The sequence below is a fragment of the Dermacentor andersoni genome, chromosome 11 (assembly GCF_023375885.2).
Source record: "Dermacentor andersoni chromosome 11, qqDerAnde1_hic_scaffold, whole genome shotgun sequence".
NCBI lineage: Eukaryota > Metazoa > Arthropoda > Arachnida > Ixodida > Ixodidae > Dermacentor > Dermacentor andersoni.
This window is the reverse complement of record NC_092824.1, coordinates 76,008,313-76,012,184: the sequence shown is the minus strand read 5'-3', so window position 1 is coordinate 76,012,184 and position 3,872 is coordinate 76,008,313. Positions and strand designations below refer to the sequence as shown.

The window sequence follows — 3,872 nt, the reverse complement described above, 5'->3', positions numbered from 1 at the left end:
CAAACCATTGGTGTAGGTGTACGTTTTTATTATTGTCCATCAAGTAAATCACTTGATTGACTGAAGTAATTCGTTTAGAATCTGCTTATCAACAAAACGTGTAAGTGGTCATCTTTCGCGTTTTATCGACTAGCTTGGAAGTGACCACTAAAGGTACACAAGATAGTCAAGCTAGACATTCGTCGACTTGAAATGATCTGTCTGCTGGCAGATTCCTGTGGCTCGAGCGGCCAGTCCCGCGGAGATTCTGGGTGCAGTTGCGGCTTTTTTTCACGCTCTGAAAAACACTTTTAATGTAGCGCGTACTGAGCAACCGAAAGCTCTATCGGCACATTTTCACGTCGCTCTATATTTTCTTATTGACACTTTTCATCTAATTATAATAATAAAGAAGTTTAATAAATAAGACTATATGATCATGCGGAATGAAGAAATAATTTGAGTAGTGCCAAGCGACGGCAAACAACATTACGTTGGCTCTAGCTAGCTACGTGGCATTCGCACATTTTAAAACTCTGGCTAAAGTAAGCTCGGACACCCGGTATACTTTACCGAGACAAGCGCTTCTAGCCTTGAAAAAGACAAGTCCACTTGTCGAAGTGTTGGATACGGATTTCACCTTGTTCTCGTTTTGCTCATCGTCTTGGATTTCCATCTCCCGCTTTCCCTGTGTTTTCTTCGTACGTAATCGAAGCGAGACAAGTCCACGGAAAGAGACATCCGGGGTGTTGTGTTTCTGGTCTTTGTGTTCCATTTGGCAAAGGCCGCTTACAAACGCAACTGTTCTTATAATTTTCACGACAGCTCACTTCGCGCTGTCACTTTTTTATTAGTATTTGTTGCCTTTTCGAACTTCGCATTATAGCTCATACTCGTGCTCTAACTTGTGTCTCGTAAACTTATTGTCCACATCTGAGTGGAGGGGTCAAGAAAAATAAAATACTGTGCGTTGAGGCTTCTCAACCAACAGTCCACTGATAAAGTGTTAATTTTATGATCACCTCATTTTAGGTTCGGGCCACTATTTCCAATAGCGTGAGTATATTAACTGCATCTCCGAGAAAACTAGCGTTTCCTGACTGAAACGAAGCGAAATATATAAAGCTATGGCAGGCACCATATAATCGTGAACATCACTACACCATGATTATTTGTTGCACCATAATATTCCTTATTAGCTCATTTATTTACGTGAGGTCGAAATAACTGAAAACTCGAATATATTCGATTCGCCATTAGAAATGCTTTCTGAATTATCTTTGTTTGCCTGCAATTATGCGCAGGAGTTATGATAGGTTGACAAACCAAGACCACCAAAACGCGTAGGGGTACATGTGCAGAAGCTCCGCCACCGTTGCCTTCCCTTATTTGCCAAGAGAATTTGTAAGCGAATATAGGTGAGGACATCGCGAAAGAAATTTCAACAAGAGCGGACACTCCTATAGAGCCCAGCGGCCGAATTGACTGTAGCACACCAAGCGGATGTTATTGACTCCTTCCGGTTTCGGTTTTGGGCGCGCGCGTTTTGAACACCAGTTCGTACACGCCGCGCCGGCTCCGCTGCTCGGCGCGGCATTCATTTCTTTTTTTTTTCGCTTCTGCTGAACCTCGCGTGGCCTTGGCGTGGAATCGATTCATTATTAAGTGGAAATGATTGCGATTGACCTTTACAAGACTGCGCCGAATCGGTCAAGCGCAATTTCATAAAGAAAACGGAAGACGCCTTGTGAAATGATGAAATGTTTATTTTGCTCCATATAAAGCTCGTTCCGGGCTTCAAATTCATGCAAAGTTGTGGCACCAGGTAAGCAGCAGTCGTTGCCGTACGATGCTCCACCGGATGCCATCAGCTGGAAGAAAGTAAATTACAAGCATGTATCATTTCGGTATATTGCCCTAACAGGGGTATTGCGTGTAGAGGCGAAACCTGCGTAAGTGGTAAATGAGCGGCATTACAGATAAATTTACTCTTACGTACATTTCGCAGCAAAGACTCCTTCCAAACAATGCCATGAAATTTTAACATCCGATTTTCAAGCACCCCTCCTTTCCCGGGCATTATTTCCTGAACTTTAACTGCACAAATACAAGGGTGACTGCGCGTTTCCAAAACAACTTGGCCTCAGTCGATACGACGGTTCTCCAAGTACACAAAGGTGGCTACAACACAGGCTCAGCCAGACCACGCTACACGCTCGCAGAATGCCTTCTAATCGCACTCAAGTAAGACTCGGGGGTGCAAAGCCTGTTTTCAGTCGCTCAGAATACATAAATGTTATGTTCTTGACCTCCTCCGTGTTATCTTTTACGCGTCCTGCCGGCGCATGCAACACTCCCGTGTTATCACTCTCGGCAATCGCTCGTCGCGTTTTCGAGAAGCATGAGTACCGAAATAAGGTACATGTTGTTGCAGGGTTATAAAATGCGTCACAGACTTGTCCCACTAAAATCAGTACACGCAAAACTAACTCACTATGGCCGGCTTGCTTTTTTGCTAACAGCTTCACAACCCAAGGCGCGGCGAGCAAGCCTCAAGATATCCCAAAAAGGTACCAAATAAATTACAATACTTTTTCGGGTCAGAGAATGCGTCACGAACTTCTACCAGTAAGATTCAGTACACGCGAAACTAACTGCGGCACACAGCCGAGCTGCTTTTCGCTAACTGCGCCATTACGCCGAGCGCGGCCACTGTGCTTGAAAAGTACCCCCAAAAGTAGTGAAATTAGTTACAATAATGTCTTGGGTCAGAGAAAGCGTCAAAACTTGTCCCGGTAAGATTCAGTACACGCTAAACTGCGTCACACGGCCAAGGTGCTTTTCGTCAGAAAGCCAGGTGTGGCGAGTGTGCCCAAAAACTACCGAAATAGGTTATAATTATGCTTGGACTCATAGAAAGCGTTGCAAACATCTCCCAGTACGAGTAATTAACTCATTAACTAGGCTTGGACTGCGGAGCTGTTTTTCGATAACTGCATCACTATATAGGTTCAGTTTTGTGCAGTAAGCCTAAATGTGCTTGAAGTGCGTTGCAGACTGTCAAAGAAAATTCCTCACCTTGCTGTAGTCCAGTAGTGCAGCGGTGCCGTGTCGAAATGCATACGGAACACAAGAGAACGCCTGGAGCCCAAAAAACGGGCTACATCCAAAAGAGACGGGTCGCCGAGCACGCGAGCTTCACATGCGCAGCCGGCCTCGCTCACTCGTGCGGCTTGTCTGGCGCATGACGTATGCACGCGCGTCTGGCGTGCCGCTAACTTGTTGCTAGGCAACGCAACAACAAGTTGCAAAGTATAAGTTCATGTACACGCAAAACATTCTCACTTTTAGTGGGAAAGAATAAAAAAAATAAAACGTTGTCTGGAAGTTTATTTCACATTCTTTTTTTCTGATGCTCGCGTCAACTAACGGATGGTGTTAAAACTAGGCGTAGCGTGTTTCCTGTTGCCGGTTTTTGAAGAGTGTCCCCTCCTGTTGAATTTCTTTCTCTATGGTGAGGATTTGTCACGGTCCAGCCAATACATTATGTCGTGAATTATCGCTATATGGTACAGTGATTGTGATACTGCGAATGGAGCCGAAGTGGTAGCTATGCCATTGTAGGACTCTCATTTCAGCAATAGCAATGGCACTAGGTTTTCCTGTCATTTTTAAAAGTACAGTGCTCGGAACTGCCTATAAACATAGGTGTATAGAAGGCCAGTGACGTATGTAGTCACATGTAGCAGCGAACCTATTTTAAAGCTTCGATAATATTCATGACGGTCTCGTTTACCCACGAATATCAGCGCTCTACTTTAACCGTCCTACGCGTTTGCATTCTTAACCTCAATCCGGCTTTGAGATGCTTCGGAATAGGTGCTCGCAGTTTT

General features: G+C 44.6%; 1 long non-coding RNA gene across 1 annotated transcript; it reads right to left on the bottom strand.

The window, feature by feature from the left end:
• Positions 1 to 1,724: 1,724 nt before the first annotated feature.
• LOC140214121 (uncharacterized) lies at positions 1,725 to 3,225 on the bottom strand. The gene is made up of 2 exons (XR_011891052.1): positions 3,058 to 3,225; positions 1,725 to 1,850 (listed from the first exon to the last, which is right to left on the bottom strand). It is a non-coding gene; the product is annotated as an uncharacterized lncRNA (long non-coding RNA).
• Between the last annotated feature and the right edge of the window lie 647 nt (positions 3,226 to 3,872).